A 10,063-nucleotide genomic window follows, 5' to 3' on the forward strand; every position below is an offset into this window, starting at 1 on the left:
TTGCACCAGTTGTGAGGATTTTTGTTTTCTTTACATTGAGATGCAACCCATAACAAAGACTGTGGTATTTGATCTTCATCAATAAATATTTTAAATCTTCCTCACTTCCAACAAGCATGATTGTATCATCTGCATATCTCAGGTTCCTCCAATCCTGATGTCACATTCTTCTTCATATAATCTAGCTTCTCAGATTATTTGCTAATAATACAAATTGAATAAATATGATGAAATAATACAAACCTGACACACATCTTTCTTGATTTTAAGCCATTTCATGCCCCCTTGTTCTGTTTGAATGACTGCATGTTGATTTATGTACATATCGGTTACTCATGAGCATAATAAATATTCCAGAATCCTCATTCTTCACAATGTTGTACTCAGTTTGTCATGATCCACACAGTCAAAAACCTTTACAAACTCAGTAAAGCACAGGTAAACACCTTTCTGGTATTCTCTACTTTCTGCCAAGATTCATCTAACGTCAGCAATGATATCTCTTATTCCATGTCCTTATCTAAATTCAACTTGAACCTCTGGCAGTTCCCAGTCAATGCATTCTTGCAGCCATTTTTTAATTATCTTTAGCAAATTTTTACTTATATGTGATATTAATGATAAAGTCAGATTATTTCTGCATTCTGTTGGGTCACCTCTCTTTGGAATATGCACAAATATGGATATCTTCCAAACAGTTGGTGAGGTAGCTATCTTCCAAATTTCTTGGCATAGATGAGTGAGTTCCTCCAGTGCCCCATCAATTTGTTCAAAAATTTCTGTTTGTATTCCACCAATTCTCAGAGCCTTGTTCTTTACCAATTTCTTCAGTGCACACTGAACTTCTTCCTTCAATACCATTAGCTCTTGATCATATGCTACCTCTTGAAATGGTTGAACATCGACCATTTCTTTTTGGTGCAGTGACTTGGTATATTCTTTCCATCTTCTTTTGATGGTTTCTGCATCATTCAATGTTTTGCCCAAAGAATCCTTCAATATTGCAGTTTGAGATCTGATTTTTTCCCTAGTTCTTTCAGCTAGAGAAATTCTCAGTGTGTTCTCCCTTTTGGCTTTCTAACTTCAGATCTTTGCACATTTCATTACAATATTTGACTTTGTCTTCTCAAGTAGCTCTTAGAAAATTTCTGTTCAGCTCTCTCTTTTTTTTTTTTTTTTTTTTTTTTTTTATTTTTTTTTTTTTTTTTTTTTTTTACAGTTTTCATCTTGTTGCTTTATTCAGTTTGCTCCAAGGGCAAGAATCAATAGCAGTAGGGATGGATCACAAACATGATTTTGATTGACTCACAAGCCCAATCAGTGGAATCTGAACAACGGAAAATGTTACACAAGTTGCAAAGAAAGCACTCTTGGAGCCCACTACCATGACAGCATGTGGGAATGGTACCACTGCAACAGGATCTCTCACTCACCTGTTCCTTTCTAGACAGTTCTGGGGTCTCTGCTGCACATCTCTCATATACATATCCCTGCTCATTTCCCTTGACATGAAATAGGACTTGACAGAAACTCTTCCTAGATCTTACTCTTGCTGCACTTGAGTGGTTCCTATACCTACGGCACTGGCATATGCGGTCAGGATCTCCACTATCTGTTTCCTTTCTAGGGTCATTCGGGCTTCGTGCAGCCAGTCCTGTGCTACTCGTCTGGACTCCCCTTTCAGCTGATTGACAAACTTTGCTGCCAGCTCCAGATCGCCATGCTCAATGCAATAGGAGGCATACGACAATAACTTAAATGTGCTCATAACCTCAGCGCAGAGCTCCGGTGGCGGCTTCAGCTGCTTAGGTGGGAATAAGAGCAGGGACTGCAGGTAGGAGAGGAAGTACTGGTACAAGCTATTTCTGGTTTCATCGATCATCGCTACTCTTCGGGCCGGTTTTTGGACAGCATAGAAACAGGCTCTAAGGGTCTCTTCACTGTACACCCCACGGGTCAGGGACTCTGGAGGTATAGCTGCGGTTAGAGCCTGGACAAATTCATTATCAGAACAGATGACTTTGATGGCCTCGACTGCACTGCCCAGTGGCACAGTGGGCAGATCTGCAGATGCTGTCTTCATGCTGTACTTTAAGGCCTCAACCAAAAGCCATAGTTGGTGGGCTTTTCTGGCCTCCTCTTCAGCAACTGCATGACTCTGAACAGCCTGTTCAATTCCTCTCAGTCTGGCATAGGCTGTGTTTATATCTAGAGTAAAGTTGTCAACTTGCTCTTGACTGAGACGACGAAATTCTAATTCTTTTTCGGCAAGTTTCTCAGACATGGCCTTCTCAAGTTCATATTTCAGTTCCTGTTCTTGGACCCTAAGGGCATCACGTAAGTGATCTGTGTGGGCAGCAGCCTGTCGACGGAGCTGTGTTCTCGTTTCAATTTCCATGGCATCTCGAACTTCATCTACCTTTCTGTCCTGTTCAGACACTATTTCACTTCTGTGATGTTCTAATGCTTTGGCCATCGCAGAGTCAAATGCCTGCTTTTCTTCCAGCTTTTGTTTTTCCAAGGCTAATGCAATGTGCTGCTTCTCCGTAGCTTTCTGTTCTGCTAGCTCTCTGTTTAGCTGGTCAATACGGTGATGGGCATGAGCAATCAGGGAGTTCAGATCATCAGTAGACAGCTTGTCAGCTAGATCAGAAATACTCATCCCTTTCCACCCAGGCAGAACTTCTGGAGTAATACTGTCCAGTTCTCGCTTGAAGTCATCCCGACCTTGGACCACCAGTTCATGATACTGAGATACAACCTTAGCTTCAGACTGAACTGCTTGGACCTTTTGGACCACATTATCAAGATCAACGATCATGTTGTGCAGTTTCCCTTCTGCCGCAGTTATATGAGGTTTGGCCCCAGCAATTTCCTTTTTCTTGGCATTTTCAATTACACTTTTCATCTTCTCTAACTCTTCTTTGGCTTCATCTACTGCCTTTCTGCGTTCCTTCAATGCACCCTCCACTGTGCGCCACTGAGCTGACTTCTTCTCCCCTGCAATCTCAACATTGTCCATTGCTGCTTTCAGTATACTGGAGTGTGCGTTCACGGCCTGGACTGCAGCAGTCTGAGCTGCGATTGCCTGGAGAGTGGTGCGAGCAGTTTGACTTAGTGCATCTTCTAAGTCCTTGGCTATAGACTCAATTTTAACTTGTTCTTGTTTTTCCTGTTGTGCAAGGCGAGCTACAACTTCTTCAGGTGGTCGTTCTCTTACAGAAGATGAGGATGCTTCCTCTGTAGTTGCAGGTGTGGGTTTCCTTCATGGAGATCAGATTTTTGGGTTCTTGATGCTGAACCGCAGGAGTTGGGACCGACAGTGTATCACCTGCTGTTGCTGAAGTTGGAGTGTCTCCCTTTTGTTTCTGGAGGTATGAGGCAGGTTGATTAGATCCTTTCATTGCCTCGGATACACTAGAGATTTTTAGTGGACCAGAATGAATCGGCTTCTTTGGCAATGGAACATCATAAGGTGCAGAACCAAGAATCATTTCAAAGAGTTTGTCAGAGTAAGGTATGGTCTTCTCTACACTTTCTCGGAAATGGGAATCCAATTTGGCATACAGGATAATGCCACCAACACCTCCACCAACAAACAAAAGGCCAGTTCCAACAATTTTGCCAGCAGTCACACCAGATCTGCTTGATGTAGAGTATCTACGGCATGGTCGCAGTGGATGAAGGACAAACTTTCCACACAGACAACTCTGAGCGGCAGCGGTCACACCCGATAACTGACAGGCCCGCAGCATCATGGAGGCCGGGTGTACGGTGATACTGGTGCGCCTGTTCAGCTCTTTTACCTCCTCATTTCTTCCATTTGCTTTAGCATCTCTATGCTGGAGTGCAAGTTTTAAACTCTCTTCTGACATCCATTTTGGTGTTTTCCTTGCTTCTTGTCTTCTTAATGACCTTTTGTTTTCTTCCTGTATGATGTTCTAGATGTCATCCCACAACTCTTCTGGTCTTCATTGTCTAATGCATCAGATCTATTCTTCAGATGATCTCTAAATTCAGGAGGGATATATTCAAGATCATATTGGCTCTTGTGAACTTGTTTTAACTTTCTTCAGCTGAAATTGCATATGAGCAATTGGTAATCTGTTCCACAGTCTGCTCCTGGTCTTGTTATGGGTGATGTTATGGAGCTTTTAAACCATCTCTTTATACATGTGTAGTCAGTTTGATTTCTGTGTATCTATCTGGTGATGTACATGTATGTGTATAGTCATCTTTTATGTTGATTTAAAAACGTATTTGTGATGAAATCATTGTTCTTGCAAAATTGTATCGTACAATATTCAGCATCATTTCTATCACCAAAGCCATATTTTCCAAATACTGATCCTTCCTCTTTGTTTCCAACATTTGCCTTGCAATTGCCAGTAATTATCAATACATTTAGATTGTATGTTTAATCGATTTCAGACTGAAGAAGATGGTAAAATTCTTCAATGTTATTACTACTGACTTTGGTGTGTGATTCATAAATTTGAATAATAGTGGTATTAAATGGTCTTTCTTGTTGGCATGTAGATGATATCTTATCACAGATAGCATTGTACTTCTAGACAGATCTTTGATATGTTCTTTTTGATCATGAAAGCAACACCATTCTGCTTCAATTTGCCATTTCCGGAACAGTAAATCATGTGGTTGTCAGATTCTAAATTGCCAATACTGGTCCATTTCAGCTAGCTAATGCTAGGATATCGATGTTTATGCTTTCCTTTTCATTTCTGATAATTTCCAATTTTCATAGAATCATACTCTGTACATCCCATATTCCTATTATTAATTGATGTTTACAGCTGTTTCACTTCATTTTGAGTTTGCTCCAACAGCAACTGAAGTTCCTAAAGGCTTTACTCCATTCATGTCATCATGGTCAACTCTATTCTGAGGAGAGAGCTCTTCCCAAGTTGTATTTTTGTGCCTTCCAACCTGTAGGACTCATCTTCTGACATTATATCTGGCAATATTCTGGTAGTATTCATGAAGTGTCTGTACTCAATATTCTTGTGCTGACAGTGTTCCTCTGCTAGCCATAAAGGTTTTTTTCAGAAGTAGTAAGTCTCTCCTTCCTAGTCTGTCTTCATCTGGAAGCATATCTAAAACCTGTCCATGGTGGGTGACCCTGCTGGTATTTAAAATACTCATAGCAGGGACTTCTAGTTTGGGGGCAGGAGAAGTGAAGACAGGCAGTGGAGGCTTCTCAGTGCAGGTGCTAAAAACCAGAGACGTCACTTTGCCAGAAGAGTTTTAGAACTTTGGATCTTATATAAAGTGGGGGGCATCAGTTTTCAACACCCATCAGTGGAGAAATCTGACTGCAGCAGTAATAAATGTCAATTTTTGAATGAAAGGATTTCAGATTCAAATGGCCAATACCTGTCTGTCTCAGTTGATCTTTATGTGTTCCATTTCACTTTTGACAATTTCCAATTTTCCTAGATTCATACTTTGTATAGTCCATGTTATGATTATTAATGTATGTTTGCAGCTGTTTCTCCTCATTTTTAGTGGTGCCCCATCAGCCTATGAAGGTCCCAAATGATTTACTCCATTCACATCGTTATGGTCAACTCTACATTCAGGAGGCCACACTTTTCCAGTTATATTATCAGTGCCTTTTAACCTGGGGGGCTCTTCTTCCATCACTATATGTGACAATGTTCTACTGCTGTTCATAAGCTTTTTATCTTCTGGTACTCTATCTAACAATTTTTCTCTGTTATATATGTAGTTTTCAGTAGGTAAGCATTCAGAAATTGTTTACCTCTCCTTCTTCGTAATCTGTCTTAGTCTGGAAGCTCCTCTGAAAACTGTATAACATGATTGACCCTATTGGTATGTCAAATATTGGTGGCACATTTTTCAGCATTACAGAAATATGAAAGCCACCACAGTATGAAAAATTGACAGTCCAATGGTGCATGGTGAGAAATAAGCTGTTGAATAACAGATAATTTTGAATATAGCAGAGACAACTCATGCAGAAATCACATACATAAAGTCAATAAGCAGACATTGAGCAGTTTACCATTTAGGATATTACCTATGACAAGCACAGAGCAAAAGGAAATCACTCATTGCTCTCCACTACTAAGAGAATAACAGCTTTCCTTACAGGCATATGATTTTCAGTGGAATGCCTTGAAAACCAGGTCTTGAAAACAATGTAAAACATTTCATGTTTAATCACCACATAGTTTATTGCTTTTGCAATATACACATTACAACCAAGTACTACAGTAGGATCTAGTGAATTGGTGGACAGGTTTCAGCAGAGCTTCCAGGCTAAGACAGAAAGGCCTGAAATATAGTGAACCTGTCTAGTGAAAACCTTTTGTATTACAACAGAATATTGTCTTAGGTAGTGTGAAAAAATGAGGCCCCTAAAATAGGAGGTTAAGTCCTGGTGTAGGGCCATAGGATAAGCACTGTGCGGCAAGGTCAGTTTCCTACCAGCTGCTGCTTAGAAATCATACATAGGGTTGATGTGAGTTGGGACTGACTCAATGGCACTTAACAACAAAAAGTTAGAAGGCACTACATGATGGCATCAACAATCATTTTCAGTGTTACAGTGATTAGGAATAAGGTGCCAGATTAGTCAATATTTTGTTCTGTTGTACATGGGGTCATCATGAATATAGTTGACTTCATTTCAATTAGCAGCAACATAGAAGCTATTTTGGAGCTCAAGTAGAGACTTTTACATTGGGCTGTAGAACAATCCAACAACAGCAAAGTCCTAATCCCTATCACCACTCCAATCTAGACAATTCATTCTATGTGACCACTATACCATATGAGTCAGGCCAATAATCTGATAGAACAGAATCAGATGCAGGGCATGTATCTAAATATCAGAGCCATATAAGATGCTAAATCTACTCACTTTCTTTTTGGAGTGAGAAAATCAAAGACTAACACACTGCCATCAAGTAAATTCTGATTCACGGTGACCACTTGTGTTACAAAATGGAATAATAACTTTTTTATTATTAATAACATTTAATAATCTTGTTTATAATCTTTACAGAAGTACATCACCAAGATTTTCTTCTTTGGGATTACTGGGTGGGTTTAAACTACTGATCTTTAATATCTTATCACAAATCACTTGTGCCATGCAGGGATCTTGCTATAAAAGAAAGAGGAGGAAACTGTCACATCGAGTACATTATGTGGTAAATATTTTGCATAGCATTTGTAATCCAACCAGGTCAATTTAAGCCTGTGATGATGTTATCAGAAACTAGCCTCTCTATCTAAAGAAGATGTCAGAGGGAACATTCTTACAGGTGCTCAGGGAAGAAGGACTCCAGTAATTCTGCTTCTGCCAATCATGCCACCATGTCACTGACTCCTTAGCTGATGACATTAATAGTTTTCTGCTGGGCAGAATTTTCCTTTGGTAAAAATCACAGATGATGCATGTTAATCTCTGGCAATGAAACAGGCATGTTATTAATTCCAGGTTTTATTTCACCCTACGTAGTACTAACCTCATATGCATGCAAAAGCTGGACAGTGAATATGGAAGACCATAGAGGAATTGATGCTTTTGAGTTATGGTGTTGGAGGAGAATATTGAAAGTACCGTGGGCTACCAAAAGAACAAACAGATCTGTGTTGGAAGAAGATCAGCCAGAGTGCTCCTTGGAGGCCAGAATAGCTAAACTTCATCTATTATACTTCAGACATATTGTCAGGATGGACCAGTCACTGGAGAAGGATATCATGTTTGGTAAGGTGGGGTGTCAGAGAAAAAGAGGAAGACCCCCAACGAGATGGCAAAGTGGCAGCATCAATGGGCTCAAGAATGGCAGCAATTGTGAGGTTGATCCAGGACTGGGCAGGATTTCATTCTGTTGTGCATAGGGTCTCTATGAGTCAGTACTAACTTGATGGCACCTGACAGCAACAACAACAATTACTAACCAAAACCAATTACCATAGAGTCACCTGCAACTCATGGTAACTCCATGTTTTCAGAGTAAAACTGTGCTTTCTTGGGTTTTTAATGGTTTATTTTTGGAAGTAGATCATCTGACCTTTCTTTTGAACCACCTCAAACCTCAATCCTTCTGAACTCAAACCTCAAACATTTCACTTAGCAGCAGTGCATGTTAACTATTTGCACTACTTGGTGACTCTGACTCAACAAAGGTATGACTATTACAACTTCCCTACAGACAAATTACACAAAGGAATTACCAGAACTATCAAAAATCATTTTATGCTCAGATCATACTGTGTATCTTTTAACAAAACACAGACAGTATCTTGCTGGGAAGGCCTCATGACTCATTCCTGGCTCTTTTCTCTGTTACCACACACCTTGTTCCCAGGTCTGCATATTTCATAGACAGAAATTCAAATCTAACAAAACCCTACTCTGTTAAGGGAATGAGGGATTAAAATAAGAAGCCAACATTTAGTCAGCGTTTATATAATTGTCTAAGAATGATTATATGCAGAGTATAAGCTAATCTTGTTAAAACCTCTGTGGAGTAGATATTACCATCCTTTTTTAGCAGATGGGAAACTATCTCAGGGAACTTAAATTGTTTGCTTAAAGCCACACAACTCTTGAATTGCAGGGACTAGACATGTATTCAATTTTGGTCAACTCTACATTCAACAATTTCCTAAAGATTATAAAAATATAAGATAATTTTGAAGAAGAAAATGTGAAGATACAACTTTTTTTAAGTTCTTTATAAAAAAATGTAAAATCCTTCATGCAATTATGTCATGTTCATCTGGATTACCATCAATTGCTTAAAGAAAATATCTAAAAAACTTTAGAAAGTTTATAAATTTATTAAAAAGTAAGGTGCTACTATTATTAATTTTTTGTTTTATAAGTTTTTATTGTGAACTATGTGTTAGTTTACACAGGTGAACATAATCTGTACATTTATCCTGTCATATTTTGTTTCATTGCAATGATCACAATTCCCTGAATGCATCATCAAACAACCAAAGGGTATGCCCCACAGTCCTGTCTCCCCTCCCCCAGCCCCACCAGTACACATCCCCTCTCCCTCACTGAGTCCAGAGTCTGCAGTTGCTCCTTCTGTCTATGTCATCAGCTCTGCTTCCAACCCTAACATCACTGTCTTCCCAAACAGGGTCTCACACTTCACTTTTCTCCCTTGATGGTCCAGGGTTCTCTACTCTTTGACTGCAAAATCAACCACTCTCCTCCTTTTGCTACCAAACCTTTACATTTACCTTTCCAACACTCACTGTCAGACCTGATAGCAATCATTCCCTATTGAACCACAGGAGTTCTATCCCCCTCTCCTTTTATCAACCCCATCCTGACAGGTTGGAAAAAATTCACTGGAGATTCTACCTTTCCCTGTAGCCGATGGAGCTAGGTTCCCTAATGAAAGCTTGTAAGCCTATCACTTCATGCCTTTGTAGTTCCCCCATTTTTGGTAGCCAATGACTAAGTTATCCATCCCTGTTGACCCTGTGTACCAACACATTTGGAATGATCCTGTTTTGTGGAATTGGTGAATATTTTGCTCTCTATATTTTCAAAGGCAATAGTAAAATTTCAAAAGGTTTAAACCTTAAACCAAATATATTAACAGAAGTTTTCGTATCACAAAACAATTGTTAATTTTAAATAGTAAAACATGTCTGTTTTGAGCATTGTACTCTTTTAAGATCTATATGAGGGTCAATATGATAAAAACAAAATAAGAAATAGGAACTTTAGATGGCAGTGAATTTATGTCAATAACAGAGTTGTTGTTGTTGTTGTTGTTGTTGTCAGGTACCATCCAGTCGGAACCGACTCATAGCGACCCCATGCACAGCAGAACGAAACAATGTTCGATCCTGGGCCAACCTCATGTACCGCTGCCACATTTGAGTCCATCAATGATGCCACCTGGCTGATCCATCTCGTTGGGGGTCTTCCTCTTTTACTCTGACCCTCCACCCTATCCAGCATGACATCCTTCTCCAACGATTGTTTCCTCCGGACAATATGTCCAAAGTAGGAGAGACGAAGCTTAGCCATCCTGGCCTC

General features: G+C 39.7%; 1 pseudogene across 1 annotated transcript; it reads right to left on the reverse strand.

The window, feature by feature from the left end:
- Positions 1-1,543: 1,543 nt before the first annotated feature.
- On the reverse strand, positions 1,544-3,780 carry LOC102827342 (annotated as a pseudogene). The gene has a single exon (XR_438777.1). The product of XR_438777.1 is annotated as an inner membrane protein, mitochondrial pseudogene (transcript).
- Between the last annotated feature and the right edge of the window lie 6,283 nt (positions 3,781-10,063).

The sequence above is a fragment of the Chrysochloris asiatica genome, unplaced genomic scaffold (assembly GCF_000296735.1).
Source record: "Chrysochloris asiatica unplaced genomic scaffold, ChrAsi1.0 scaffold00208, whole genome shotgun sequence".
Taxonomy (NCBI): domain Eukaryota; kingdom Metazoa; phylum Chordata; class Mammalia; order Afrosoricida; family Chrysochloridae; genus Chrysochloris; species Chrysochloris asiatica.